The sequence below is a fragment of the Callithrix jacchus genome, chromosome 12 (assembly GCF_049354715.1).
Source record: "Callithrix jacchus isolate 240 chromosome 12, calJac240_pri, whole genome shotgun sequence".
NCBI lineage: Eukaryota > Metazoa > Chordata > Mammalia > Primates > Cebidae > Callithrix > Callithrix jacchus.
The window spans coordinates 14,925,528-14,941,295 of record NC_133513.1 but is presented as its reverse complement, the minus strand read 5'-3'; the positions used below and the strand labels follow the sequence as shown (position 1 = coordinate 14,941,295).

The 15,768-nt window shown below is 37.0% G+C and overlaps 1 protein-coding gene across 32 annotated transcripts in view; it reads left to right on the top strand.

Moving 5' to 3' along the window:
- The window catches only part of MRTFB (myocardin related transcription factor B), a 351,684-nt gene that overhangs the window by 143,518 nt on the left and 192,398 nt on the right, over nucleotides 1-15,768 (top strand). For 18 of the 32 annotated variants that reach the window (XR_013524638.1, XR_013524635.1, XR_013524630.1 and 15 more), the window contains one exon: nucleotides 860-924. The gene's annotated coding sequence lies outside the window, so the exon portion shown is untranslated. Of the gene's footprint in view, nucleotides 1-15; nucleotides 146-859; nucleotides 925-13,795; nucleotides 13,958-15,768 lie in introns of all 32 variants that reach the window. The other 14 variants (XR_013524632.1, XR_013524633.1, XR_013524636.1 and 11 more) reach the window with 3 other exon arrangements.

Sequence of the window (15,768 nt, the reverse complement as noted above, 5' to 3'; positions counted from 1 at the left end):
CCCTTCTTTTTTTAGGGACGGGTTCTCTGTCTCACAGGCCTGTACATGATACAGGCAATGGCACAATGGGTGGCTCACTGCAGCCTTGAACTCCTGGGCTCAAGCAGTCATCCCATCTCAGCCTCCTGAGTAGCTGGGACTACAGGTATGCACCACCACACCTGGCTAATTTTTTTTTTCTTTTAAGAGATAAGGTCTTACGATGTTGCCCATGCTGGTCTCAACTTGGCTCAAGCAAACTGCCGACTTCCGCCTCACCAAGCCCGGAGATTACTAGTGTATGCCACTGTGCTTAGCCAATTAATAATAATTATCGTAAATAATACTGGTGGTGGAAATGGTGGAAGGCAGATTTATTATTATATAATTTATTATAATAAAAATAATTATTGAACATCTATTTCAGGAAATGCTTTAGAGTCCCCAATGTGGATTATTTCCGATGACCCTCAGCAATCTTATGAATTGGGTGATATTGTTACATATATGGGAAAACAGGCACACAGAGAAGTGACTTGCCCAAGATCACACAGGTGGAAAGTGGTAGAGCTGGGATTCTAATGCAGATGCTCTGAGCCCAGCATCCCAACTCTTAACCTGCTACAGTTCTCCTGACTTGTTTGTTGAATACAGTTGTTTGAATACAGTTGTTTATAGATTCTTGAACAATTTAGGAAAAGTTTTAGTTACACTTTCAAATTTTTACTTTCCTTCCCGACCATTCCATTTTCATAACTTCTATTTTGTTCTTTCCAGTTTATCTTAGACTTAACATTCTCCAGGAGACTTTCTGCGACCATCCTGTCTGGAATGTATTAGGTGTTCAATAAAAAGTAGTTTTTATCTTTTTTTTTTTCAGATTCACAATAAAGGTGCTAAGAAAGAGAATGTAAGAGAAGAAAATAATTAAATATTCTTACTGAGGTAAGTTTTTAATATTTTTTTAACGAAGAAACTATTTTTTTTTTTTTTTAATTCTTTACCTCTCACAACCTGCATTCTTGAGGTGTAACAGGGAGATTGTTTTAGGAGTGGTTAAGTTCCTAGAACCTAGAGTTCTTAAGGTAGATGCCAGGAATGTGGGCTGTTCAAATTTCATTTGGCTTTCTCCACCTTTTTTAATCTAATCTTTAAATTCTTGTTTTCTCATCGTTCTAAAGCATGGTACTGAGAAGGAAATATAGCAGGGAGAAACCCTTAATTATTTCGTGGTTATCTATACTTGTAACATTCAGTGAATACTTTCTTCTGAAAATAGGGAGTTGAAAGAATTTTAAGCCACTTTGGGTGAGATAGGAACTCTTCTTTTTCTTAAATAAAATTTTGTTGTAATTTTTATTAGAATAGTGAAAAAAATTTCTATCAATATGAAACAACATAATGACAAAAGTTAGGCAACTCCTACCACCAAGAAATGACTACTCTTAATATTTTGGTGAATATAGTTTTAGCAATCTGAATATAGAATTTATATACAAAATTTTAAATAAATTGTTTTACCTGTATATGTTGGTCTTTTTTAATGAAAAATGTTTTGTATGTCTCTGCAGAAATTGGAAAAAATACACATAATCATACATGTCATTTTACCGGCTACGTAATGTTCCATCTTTTAGAGGCACCATATTTTATTAAACTATGCCTTTGATGACCTGATTATTTCTAGTTTTACTTTGTTGTAGATAAAGATGTATTGATCAGCCCTTTGCTGACATCATTGTATACTTGTTCATTTCTCTTAGACGTGTAACTGCTGGGTCAGAGATTATACACATTTAAAATGTTGAGACATGGCTAACCTGTTCTCTAAAGAGGCTACCAGTTTATAACCCCACTCAAAATTCACAAGAGTCCTGTTTTCCATATCTTGCCCACACAGAGTTTTGTTAATGTTTATGTATATGTAACTTTTTCAAATTTATTTATTTATTTTAAATAGACTAATAAAATTGTATCTATATATTGTGTATAACATGTACATCATGGAGTGTTTCAATCTAGCTAATTAAATTATGCATTACCTTACATAGTTATCATTTTTGTGGTGAAAACGTTGAACATTTACTCTCTTTGCATTTTAGAAGAATACAGTATATCATCATTAACAATAGTCACCATGCTGTACAATAGATCTCTTGGAATTATTCCTTCTATCTCACTGGAATTTTGTCTTCTTTGACCAACATCTCCACAACTTCCCCTCCCTCCCCCACCTTCTAATATCTCTGGTAACCATCACTCTACTCTCTGCTTCTATGAGTTCAGCTTTTTTAGATTCCTTATATAAGCAAGAACATGTGGTATTTGTCTTTCTGTATCTGGCTTGTTTCACATGACATAATGTTCTCCAGGTTCAACCATGTTGTCACAGATGACAGGATTTCCTTTTTTATAGTTGAATAGTACTCCATTGTGTATATGTACCACATTGTCTTTATCCATTCATCTGTTGATGGACACTTGGGTTGCTTCCATGTCTTGGCTTTTGTGAATTGTGCTACAATAAATGTGAGAGTGCAGATTATCTCTTTGACATATTGATTTCATTTCCTTTGCATAAATACCCAGTAGTGGGATTGCTGGATCATATGGTAGTTCCATTTTAAATTTGTTTGAGAAACCCTCACACTGTTTTCCATAATGGCAGTAATTTACATTCCTTTCAAGAGTATTCAGGGGTTTCTTCATCTCTACATTTTTTGCCAGTATTTGTTACCTTTTATCTTTTTGATAATAGCCATTCTAATAGGAGTGAGGTGATATATCTCACTGTGGTTTTAACTCAGATTTACTTGATTAGTGCTGTTGAACATTTTTTCATGCATTGGTTAGCTATTTGTATTTTTTTTTTTTTTTTTTTTTTGATACAGCTCTTGTCACCCAGGCTGGAGGGCAATGGTGTAATCTTGGCTCACTGCAACCTCTGCCTCCCCGGTTCAAGTGATTCTCCTGTCTCAATCTCCCAAGTAGCTGGAATTACAGGCATCTACCACCACTCCCGGCTAATTTTTGTATTTTTCGTAGAGACAAGATTTTACCATGTTGGCCAGACTTGGCCCCATTGTTTGTTCTTGGCACCTTTCTCAAAAATCAGTTGACTCTAAGTGCATAGATTTATTTCTGGGTTCTTATATTTTGTTACATTGATCTATGTGTGTGTATTTTAAGCTAGTGCAATGCTTGTTTTGTTATTATAATTTCATAGTACAATTTAAAATCAGGTAGTGTGATAGTGCCAACTTTTAAATTTTACTCAAGATTGTGGCTGGGTGCAGTGGCTGAAATCCCAGCACTTTGGGAGACTGTGGAGAGAGGACAGTTTGAAAACCAGAAGTTTGAGACCAGCCTGGGCAACAAAGTAAGATCCTGTTTCTGCAAAAAATAAAAATTAGCCAGGTGTGGTCATTTGCAACTGTAGTCCCAGTTACTCAGGAGCTAAGGTGGGAAGATTGCTTGAGCCAGGAGGTTGCAGTGAGCTGTATGATCGTACTACTGCACTCCAGCCTGGGCAACAGAATGAGACTGTCTCAATAAAATAAAATAATAAAATATAAATAAAATGATGAGATTGCTTTGGCTGTTCATATCCTTCGGTGGTTCTATACAAATTTTAGTATATTTTTCTATTTGTGTGAAGAATGTTACTGCTATTTTGATAAGGATTGCATTTAATCAATTGTACACTTTGGGTAGTATGGGCATTTTAACAATATTAATTTTTTTGATCCATGAGCATGGGATATCTTTCCATTTATGTCTTCAATTTCTTTCATTGATGTTTTATAGTTTTTAGTGTAGAAATCTTACTTCCTTGGTTCAATTTATTCCTAAGTATATTATTTTTTGGTAACTTGTAAATAGGATTGTTTTCTTGATTTGCTTTTTCAGATAGCTCATTGTTAGTGTATATAAGTATTACTGATTTTTATACATTGATTTTATATCCTGTAACTTCACTGAATTCGTTTATTAGTTCCAACAGTTTTTTTTGTGTGGAATCTTTAGGATTGCCTGTATGTAAGGTCATGTCATCTGCAAACAGGAACAAGTTTACTTCTTCCTTTCCTAATTGGATGTCTAAATCCTGAAGCCACTGAGGCTTCAGAAGCCCAAGCCTGCTGTAGGTGGCTGGCAGTGATGTAGACTGGAAATGGAGTCTGCCTCACAGGGCATACAGGTTTCCACCTGGCTCCAGGACAGGTCTGGAGGCACAGTCCCTGGGTGCTGGCATAGAGTCAAGGGCCATGGAGATCTGCTGGGTACTGGGTTTTACTGTGTTGGGCCTGGTGTTAGGGTTCAAGGCAAAGTCCTATGCTTACCTCCCTCTCTTTCCCCTATCTGATGGTATCTCTCTCCACACTGTGCTGCTTAGGGTTGGCGGAGGGGTGATGCCAGTAATGTAAAACTATCCTTTCTAGTATTTTCAGTGTGTCTTTTTAAATTTTTTTGCTATAACCAGGTACCATGATCTCTTACCTGTTCTTAGCTCTTGTGAAGGTGTTTTCAGGGGTGAATAGTTGTTCAAATTGATGTTTCTGCCTTGGGATGAATACTGGAGAGTCTTGTTCTGCCATCTTGCACTATCTTCTCCTGTATGTAACCTGTTAATCTTTTTAATCTTTGGCAATCTAATAGGAGACAAAAAGTAGTATTTTTTTTTTCAGATAACAAGTTTTCTAATTGGAATATACATTTTGTGTTTTCAGAGACTTCTAATTTGACATTCTTACTAACGTGAAGAGTTTTCTTATTGGGAACATACCTGTGGTTCTCATGCATAGATGAAATGCTCTTGGACTTTAAATGTGATAAGAATGTTGAAGTATATTGCGTTCTTTGTCTTTCAGTCTGTTGCCCTTATTAACTCATTATAAATATTTTTAAACTATAGAGTGACTGTTACTGTTTTGAATACTGAAAGTTTTCTTCCATAGAGAACTCTACCTTTGTTTTTTATTCACTTACAGTGCAGTTTCAAGAAGCTTTAAGGCTAGGCACAGTATCTCACACCTGTAATCCCAGAACTTGAGGGGCTGAGCCAGGTGGGCCTCTTGAGCTCAGGAGTTCAAGACTAGCCTGCACAACAACGTGGTGAAATCCTATCTCTACAAAAAATGCAAAATTAGCTGGGCATGGTGGCTCACACCTGTAGTCCCAGCTGCTCAGGAGGCTGAGGCAGGAGGATCACTTGAGACCAGGATGTGAAGGTTGTAGTGAGGCTAGGTCATGCCACTACACTCCAGCCTGGAAGACAGAGCAAAACCTTGTCTTGAGAAAAATTAAGAAGATAAAGAAGTTTTAAAAACTAATTTCTTAGCATGCTTCAAACATGGATATCAATTGTGGAATAGCATATAGAATATGACTTACAAACTTGGGTGTTGATATTATTGAGTTAAGTGGATTATGTGAATATGCATTCATATGTAAACCTGTGTATATTGATGTTGAATCTCTTCTGTCTAAAGGATTTTCTGATATGAGTGTGATCTTTAATTTTATGTTTGCCTTAGATTTTATTTTAATCAGGTAAGATTTACTTGTGGAAGGTTTCACATGAAGCAGATACCAACTTTGCATTGACCTACGGTTTGTTCTTTGGCTTAATAAAAAGCCAGTTAACTATGAGGAGCTTTTTCAAACAAGAAAATCAAAGAGCCAGTGTAGGCAATGTAGCGAGACTCTGTCTCTACAAAACAATTAAAAAAATAAAATAAGGAAAAATTAGCCAGGCATGATGGCAAATGCTTGTAATCCCAGCTACTTGGGAGGCTGAGGTGAGAAGATTATTTGAGCCTGGAGTTGGAGTCCAGCCTGGACAATATAGCAAGATCTCATATCGAAAAAAAAGCCAATTAAAAGTCACCTTTTTTTCTTTAGATAGAAAATACATCTTGCCAGTTGTGAAGGCTCATGCCTGTAATCCCAGCACTTTGGGAGGCTGAGATGAGTGGATCACCTGAAGTCAGGAGTTTGAGACCACTCTGGCCAATATGGTGGAACCCCATCTCTACTAAAAATACAAAAAATTAGCTGGGGAGCGGAGGTGGTGGGTGCCTGGAATCCTAGCTACTCGGGAGGCTAAGGCCGGAGAATCACTTGCACCTGGGAGGCAGGGGTTGCAGTAAGCTGAGATCACACCATTGCACTCTAGCCTGGGCAATAAGAGTGAAACTCCATCTCAAAAAAAAAGAAAATACATCTTCTAATAATATGCCTTTAATGTCGACGCTTTTCTTTTCACTCCAAGTTTACATTGTTGGCTATATACCACCAAGACAGGGACCAAGTAGTACAACTGGTATTTTATTCATTGGTTTACATCCAGCACCCTGGATACAAGACCTGGCATGCACATAGCAGATACCCACATAGTTTTTGAAGGAATTAATGGTTGGTAAATATTGTCATAGTTAGTATTAGGATGGAAATGAGAAGTGCCTTAAATTTTAATTTGGTTAAGAAAACTAGCATCTGTGATTTTTATATGTACCTAAATCTAAACATTGGCAATTATAGTGATACTCGCTACCTTAACATTTTGTGACTTTTTTTTGAAGTTTTGAATTGGCCTGTATTTCATTTATTTTTCAACTCTGCTTTTTTGTGTGTTTTTGCTATTGTTAAGGGCAAAGTAGGTGTCTAAATTAGGTAGGATACTAGATCTTGTTAAATAATATTTATGTTTTGTAGTATAGACATGGGAAAGTTTTTCATAGTTATGTTATTTGAAGACAAGATTAAAATAAATGTCCCAAAATATATTTTTAATTATAATGGAGATAAATTGAGCTATATTTTAATTGTAGCTCAGCAAAATTTTATTAAAAATAGAAGCAGAGAAATTGATTGCCAGCCTTTGAGAAGAATGTATAATAAATCTTTGTTCAATATCCTGTTAAGGCTTTCTGATTCCTAACCAATTTTTCACAGCCAAACTAAACAGAGAAGATGGAACAATTAATGGATTTAAGCACTGAGTGTTTTTGTCTCTCTTTTCATATACTTTGTTTCTATTGGAGTATGGGATTCCAAAGAGTTCATGAGCTAGTTTTTTTTTTTTTTTTTTTTTTGAGACTTAAGTTTCACTCTTGTTACCCAGGCTGGAGTGCAGTGACGTGGTCTCGGCTCACCACAACCTCCGCCTCCTGGGTTCAAGCAATTCTCCTGCCTCAGCCTCCCGAGTAGCTGGGATTACAGGCACATGCCACCATGCCCAGCTAATTTTTGTGTTTTTTAGTAGAGACGGGGTTTCACCTTGTTGACCAGGATGGTCTCGATCTCTTGACCTCTTGATCCACCCGCCTCAGCCTCCCAAAGTGCTGGGATTATAGGCGTGAGCCACCGCACCCGGCCAGTGAGCTAGTTTTAATCAGTATTTGAGCAGCAGTTATTTGCATGTCTAACATCTTAAATTGATTAATCCTCTAGCAATTTTTATTTATACTTCATTTGCTTAGCATCTCCTTTCTTAATAAGTAATCCAAAGTTAAATGTAGGCAGGCTTGAAATAATTGAGCCTTCAATATTAGGGTCTAAATTAATGACGTTTTTCTAGATTTTAAAACTCCTGATACCTTCTTGTGGCTAATGGTATAATCTTGTATTGGTTTTCTAAAATAACTAAAGTTCTGGTTTCTTCAGTCTTTTATGTGGCAGTGCAGTGGTAGTTTTCATTTTACTGATGACTTTATTTAATTGCATGCTCTAAAGCCCTGATTCTAAAAAATACTCCTGGAAAGTGAGGGATTACTAGCAGTAGTTAAACAGAAGTCTTAATTGAAATTAAGGCTTTATTATTTATTTCTCCTCTTAGCTGCATTTGTAACATTTTTTTGCATTCTATTTAAACAGAAGGTTTTAGGACTTTCTCAGCATCTTTAATAGCTTGGATTTTGTGCATTTGTAACAGTTTCTTCCTATTTTAGGCGCAAAATTTAAAGTTTAGACTAGCAGGGGAAATAGTCATTTGATTGGAAAGTTGGGCAGAGGAGAAAAATTTTGTCGTCTTATATAGAATTTGTGGCGGTAGAATATTCAAATGGAATTTTATTAAATGCTAACTGGGGAAAAAAAATTGAAGTGCTTCTATGCAGTACAGATGATAGATCCCTAGCAAAGCCACCACTGTGGGTTTAGTACTGTAGTATCTGCAGCTGAATTGGTCTCTCCCAAGAGTGTTCTCAACACAAAGTCTTAAGAGTAGAGTTTGGAAAGGGGAGGAGAGAACAGTCAATAGCTTTGGGCAACAAGTTCCATGATGAGCTCAATAGTCAGTGAAACTGTCAGGGTTAAGGATATATACTTACCCTCTGAATGTCCTATCCCCCTTGAGAAATTTTCTTCCTTCGTAACTCTGGGTGCTTTGCTTAGTGTTGTGGCATGCTGGAAATTTATCTTGACCTGAGGAGAGGAAGTCTGACTGTATTGCTGCAGAGTCTTGGCTAGTCTCTTTAAATAGATGTCCAGCATGGGAATATGGCTGAAAACCATCAGTTCCTCCCTTATGATAGCTAGGCAATGGCAAATACTGGAATTTCACACAAGCTTTTCCTTCCTTAGTTTGCTCAGAGAGGACACCTAGATCAAGGTGAAGGTTAAGTGTTTGTGTATGTTAAACCCAGTAAGTTTTATTTTAAATATATTTCATTCTGTTCTAATGTAACAGAGTTCTTCAGTCTGATCGTTCTAGCAACTATCATTCAAACATTAATTGCTGTCAGTGGGAAAGGATATCCTCCTACATCTTTTCTGGAGTGCTTGAAACCATCCCACTTCCTTTTTCTTTTACTTTAAGAACTGATTTTTGCTCGAAGCGAAAGATGGGGGAGGGGGAGAAAAGAACTGATTACTGACACTTGGGAATTATAATCAGATTGCATCAATCTTTATGGAAAGATTGCCAATTATTGCACTGCAAAATATGCATTTCCCTCTTACAGTGTTTCTTTTTGTGTGTGTCTGAGTTCTGTGCTTTTAAGAACCTCTTAAGTGAATGAATACTTTGTGCCATGCCCTGATTTAATGCATTTGAGAGACTTTATTCATGGCTTTGTTACCTTCAAGTCTATGAGAGGTGGAGATGGAAGGAGGGGAATGATTTATGTCATATGAAATCTTCATAGGATCTTTTGATTGTTTAGATGTTCTTGGGTAGAAGAAGGATGGCCAGTGACCATTACTTACACTGTGATATAAACTCTAAAATGTCCATGTTTTTTGGAGATTTTAGAGCAGTGAGGATTTTTATGGTAGGGATATACATTGAGCCTTGTGCATTGTCTTTTGCATATGTTACCTCATTTTGTTTTCATAACAGTTCTTTGAGGATAGATGTAATTACCCCAGTTTGAAAGAGTAGAAGGGCTGAATGAGATTGTGAAAAACGGACTTGGGCATGCAGCTAGTAGGTTAAAAACAAAACATGTCTGTGAATACAGATCTCTCTGGCTCCAAAATCCATGCTTTCTTCCCCAGGGTAGGGAAAGGTGGTGTTAGAATGCTTGAAAGTTGTTAGAATGTTTCCATTGTAGACCATGGAAATGCTGAGCAGAATGAGGATAAGGCTACTTTATGAGCCCCCCCCCCCATCATTCTTACCATCCTCTTTATTTCTAATGCTCTTCAACATCAGTGCATGAAGCTGAGGAGCCTGCCAGGGTGTCTGGCTCATCATGTTCAATACAGCAGAGACTTGTTTAATTTAGCAGCACTCTGAGATGAAAGGTTCATGACTGCCAAGTACAAACAGACCTGCGGGATGTTAATTTGGTTATGGGAGAGAATGCTTGTTTTTCCTTGCTCTGTGCTAATAAAGAAACTGGCATATTTTTTCATGAGTAAAAAGGACTTTGACTTGTTAAGTCTGTATAATCAAAGAGAAGTAAGCAGTTCTGATAAACATTTTTTCTTTGTACAGTCTTTGGTTAATTTCATTCTGTACCTGCCAGCAAATTGCAGATTGCATGCTTTTTTGTTTTTTCCTTTTTTTTATTTTGGATTTGGTTTTATGGTTGGTCACTGTTGGGATTTATTGGTAGGAAAATAAATTATTTCCTCATTTAGACAAATTGTGTGTTTCTACAACAGGTTATTCTGTAGCAGGCAGAATGGTTCAACCAGGCCTCTGCATAGAGGTGTTATTATATGACTTTGACCATTTTAAATAATAACGGCTCTATTGAGATATAATTCGCATACCATAAAGTTTACCCTTTTACAGTGTAGAATTCAATGATTTTTAGTATACTCACAGAGTTGTACACCTGTCAAGTCTGACTGATTTTCCAGGATACTTTTATCACCCCAAAAAGAAATGCCATATCCACACTCCATTCTCCCCTGCTTCTCTCTTGCCTCTAGCAGCCACTAATCTACTTTCTATCTCTGTGGATTTACCTATTCTGGACATGCCATATAAATGGAATCATAAAATATGTGGCCTTTCTGTGTTGTAGCATGTATTAGAACTTCATTTTTATTGCTGAGTAGTATTCTGTTGTATGGATAATAACTACATTTTGTTTGTTCGTCGTTGGGGTGGTTTCCACTTTTGGCTATTTTGAATCATACTGCTGTGCACATTTGCATGTGAATTTTCTAGTGGACACAGATTTTCATTTCTTTTCGGGATATACCTGGGAGTGGAGTTGCTGGATCGTATGGTAACTCTGACTCTGTTTAACTTTTTGAGGAACTGCCCAGCTGTTTTCCAAAGTGCACCCGCTTTTGTGTGAAGGTCCGCCTTTTTCATTCTCATCAGCATTTGAGAGTTCCAAATTCTCCACGTTCTTGCCAACACTTTTTCATGATTGTTTTTCACAGTAGCCATCCTAAAGGATATGAAGTGGTATCTCATGATTTTGATTTGCATTTCCCTGGTGACTAATGATATTGAATGTCTTTTTTTTTTCTTTTTTCTTTTTTGAGACGGAGTCTTGCTCTTACAACCCAGGCTGCCATGCAATGGCATGATTTCAGCTGACTGCTCCCTCCACCTTTGGGGTTTGAGCAATTCTCCTGCCTCAGCCTCCGGAGTAGCTAGGATATAGGCGACTGCCACCATGCCCAGATAATTTTCTTATTTTTAGTAGAAATGGGGTTTCGCCATGTTTGCCAGGCTGGTCTCTAACTCCTGACCTTGTGATCCACCTGCTTTGGCCTCCCAAAATACTGAGATTACAGGAGTGAGCCGCCAGGCCCAGCCTGATACTGAATATCTTTTCATGTGCTTCTTGGCCACTTGTATATCTTTGTTAGAGAGATACCTATTCAAATTCTTTGCCTATTTTTAAAATGGGCTGTCTTTTTATTGAGTGGTAATAGTTCTTCATATATTTTGTATACACACACACACACACACCCCTAAACACCCTCACCCTTACCAGATATATGAATTGTAACATTTTTTTCTCCCATTCTTTGATTGTCTTTTCACTTTCTTCATGTTGTTCTCTGAAGCAAAGTAGTGTTTTAATTTTGATGAAGTCTGGTTTTCCAATTTGTTTTGGTTGCTTGTGCCGTTCTCCCTCTGTTTGAAATTTTCTATAAGTTAAATTTATAAATTTATTCTATAAGTTAAAAAATTTAATTTGTTTCTAGACATCTCCCATTTACAAAATTTGTACAAAATGAGTTGACTGACTATACAGTGGGTAAAAGGTATTAAACATCTTTTGTGGTTTCGAATATTCTCAGTTTATTCAATGTGAGAAAACCAAATTTCCTAACCTCACACCCAGTGTGCTTTTTGTTTTTTAAATCAGAAAGATGTCTTTCATTTTTCTGTGTAGCTCAGAATGCATGCACCATCCCATGAACATTTGTGTCTAATACATACTGAGCACTTTGCGGGGCTTGGGGATTCAGAGGTGAGTGGAACGTGGCCCTATCCTTAAGGAACAGGAGCTCACATGCCGTGCTAAAAGCATCCACAGAGGATCATGGTGGTGCCAGTAGGGAAAAGGGAGCAGTCTTCTCTTTCAGGTGAGAATGCGTCATAGAAGAGTTGGTACTGGTGCTCAGTCTGTAAAGATGGGTGGGTGATCACAACTTTTTGTTATAGTCTGTGATTCTCTCTTCTGTTTACTTGCTGCTATGTATGCCAAGTGAACTGGCAGCAGATATCTCACAGCAGCCATATCTAGGATTATTGATACAGTAAAATGTAGACATAGATGTGATGACTCTGATGCCTAAAAGTGAGCCCAAAGGAAGACCACTTTAATTTCTTCAGGTTTTCAAAATCAGCTCGGCATGGGGTGTGTGTTTGTGTGTTTGTGTGTGTGTGTGTGTCTAAATTCAAGTAGTTTTTTATAGTCGCAACATAAAATATGAGGCAAGGAGTGACAGTTGCCTGGCTAGAGAGGAAGATTGATTATAGACAGTTGGATGTGTCCCATTAAGGAATTAGATTTTGCCCTTAGTGATGGGGAGCTGTTGAAGAGTCCAGCAGCAGGGAGGTGATAGGGTCACTCTAATTACTATACTATGGATGCTGGATGTGAGGGGCAGGACTAGAGACAGGCAACCCATTAGGCTGTTACACGAGTCCAGGTGACGTTTGATGGGGACCTGTACTAGGGCACTAGTGGTAGAGTTGTAGAAGATAGAGGCTGGAAATGCTTAGGAGGCACTATCAGGACTCTTGGCTGCAGGTTAACAGAAACCTTACTCAAACTGTCTTAAGTTAAAAGGGGAGCTAATTGGAAGATTCCTAGAGAAGGTTGCAAAAGGAATGAAATGCTGTAGAAACCAGCACAATTTCAGGGACCAAAGGGATTAGAAATGGTACGTTATCATAGGGCAGGAACCATCTTCACAGTCACCAACCAAGAGGAAGGAAAGAGCTTTTCTCTCCAAGCTTTGGTTTTAAAATCCCAGGGGCACTCTTGGCCTTGGGAGTTCGTGCCCCCACAGGTAGGTTTTGGGGTCTTTGTTGGAAGCTCTCTACCACCATCACACTGAGAATTCCCAGAAGAAGTGGAGAAGGGTTGTTGTGGCAGAGCCATCTGTGCACATTCACTCTAGGCATATGGGTTGGACCCAGAGATTGAAACGATCTGAGAATAAGGGAAAGGTCAAGAATGCCTCCCAAATTAGTGGCTTTGGTAACCTCTGGTGGCACAATTTCTGTCCAATAAAAAGGTTCAGGGGTATGCAAGGCAAGTGTGGTGAGTAAAATTTAGATCAGCTTAGTCCCACACTACTCAGAAATTGTGGCTGTGTTATGTAGTTTTGTGATTATTTGGTTGACTTGGCTTCCTTCACTATTAAAAGACCTGAGAGGATAGGGACTATTTTCTTTGCTGTGACTCTCCAGAGCCCAGCATATTGTACTTGGCACATAATAGGTATACAGTATATATCTATGTATGAATGAATGAATGAATGAATGCAGGTGATCATGTGTGGTAAGCAGTTGAATTGATTGACTGGATCTCAGGTACAGATAGGAAACAGATTTAGGAGTTATCAGTGTAGGGCTAGATGGTTGACATCTCTTGAAAGTTACACTTATTGGGAAGGGACCTTTATAAAAGTTCAGATATTGTCTAGACCTGTAATTTTTATGTCCAGGTAGTGAAGTTGTGCATTTTCTTTCCTTTTTCATTTTATTTAGTTTTTAATGCTAGTAATTATCTGCTGACAATCCTGCCAATGATTTTTTTTTAATTTTGTGACAGATTATAATTACACTTGTGATAGATAGGAAAATAAAGGTGATAAAGACGAGATTCTGTTTCCTTTTTAAGAATAACTGACTCATAGGATGAAACCTTGGATATGATTTCAGATCACTCCTGTAAACTCTCACAAGAGATGTTTATAAAACATTTGGAACAATACAGATTGTACTAAGAAAATGTGCTTTGATCAACTCTGGAGATAGAAAGCAAGAAACTTAATAAATCAAGTCCTATTTGTGAATGGAAAGGACTGGAAGTTCACCTTAAAAGTAAGAATTCAGCTCACATCAAGACTTACATTTTATAGTCTAAATAGCAGATGTTAACTTAGTTTCATCTTTTACATAAAAATAAAATGAATTACAGACTTCAGATCTTGGCATCTTGAAATCTGACTCCTGATTCCTGTCTTTTAATGACTGTTGGAATACTAGGCTAGAAACGGAATTTGACTTTGGTTTTTTTACCCTTTAATTTTGAAGTCAGTGTGCTTCCAACTCTCTCTTCCCTCTATAGTCAGGAAAACCAAACCATTGGTAGCTTGGATATGCTATAATTTTTACTATGTAAATATTAGAAAAGCACAGTTGTATTTCTATAAAGAGCAATATTCACACTTGAGAGAGATGTTTGGTTTTTTAAAATTTAAAGCATAAATACAACTGTATTACTTTTTATAGGCTAAGCACTCTTGTCCTGCCACCCTTCTTTATGACAGGATATTATAGTAAACTGTATATATTTTTAGTGTTTTTGCATATTGCCTAGGTTCCGTTTTTTTAATCAGAGGTAGAGATGTGACCCATTTTTATTTATTAATTTTTTACTAAAGAACTTTAATCAAATTTGGTTCTGAATACAGGTCAGTATCTTAACAAGTTGTAATTTAGTAGAGCATTTCTCTCTAAGAACTCAAATCGAGTTACATCATGTCAGCTTTTTAAATTAATCTAAAGGATATATAGATAGCATTTAAAAAATAACATTTTCATTTGAATTGCAAATTAATGCTTGTTCTTTCAGATAAAGTTCGAACAAATATCTAATAGACTTAGACTTTGTATATTTTGAATTTTACCAAAGCTACTCAAAGACTGGGAGAGTATATTTTAGATTTTAATGATGAGATCAAAATTACGGATTGGAGTTCTGCATAGTTTAGTTAAGTAATTACATGGAAATTTTCTGTACCAGGATCCCAGACCCCTGCAAATTCTATCACTTTTAAAATCAGTTATAGAGCTGAAGTTTTTAAAATGTTGATTTCTGGAGGCACCTCTCATCAGCTCCTAGAAAAATAATTAAAATATATCTAATATAACACAGCCTTTTCCATTTTCTGAAATGATTCTATTCTTTAAAAGGTAGTCAGCTTTGTTCTTTGCTAATTCTTCAAAGGTAGTCTCATTTAAAGTGGAGGGAAAAGTTCACAGCATTGATGTCAGGGAGAGAGGAAGCAGGTCTTCTAGATGATGGTAAACACATGGCCTGGATGAAAGAGGCCTACATCCCTTGCACGGTTTGTCTCTGGGCTTGTCGGGCTCACTGCTGTTGCACCATGTAAAATGACGAGATTGCTTTCACATATGCAGTATTTCCACCTATTTAATTTCCATTTTTTAAAATGACTGATAAATGTAATTTAAAAAGGATCATTTAATAATGGGGCATTAAATAATCTCTATCTAGATTTAGTTGAATTAAGGGAAGAATGTGTCCAAGTATAGAAAGTATGAAACAATTAAAATACATTTGTTTTGTGTGTGTGTGTGTGTGTGTGTGTGTGTGTGTTTTAGAGGGACAGCTTTACCAATATCTGTAGTGCAGTGGAGGTGAGAAATCTGTTGAAAGGGCCAAATAAGACAATTGTGAAGGTAGAGGGAAGGGAAGGTGGGGAAGAGTTGAACCCTTTGAAATTTTTGATGAACTGATCTTATATTTAGAAGACATTGAAAGCTGAAGCTCTCATTCCTAGCTACTCATTAGAATCACCTGGGAACTACTTTTTTTTTTTTAAATAATAAACGACTTAGACTAATGAAAACAAAAAGCCAGCTATGTGAATATCAAATTTACTAGT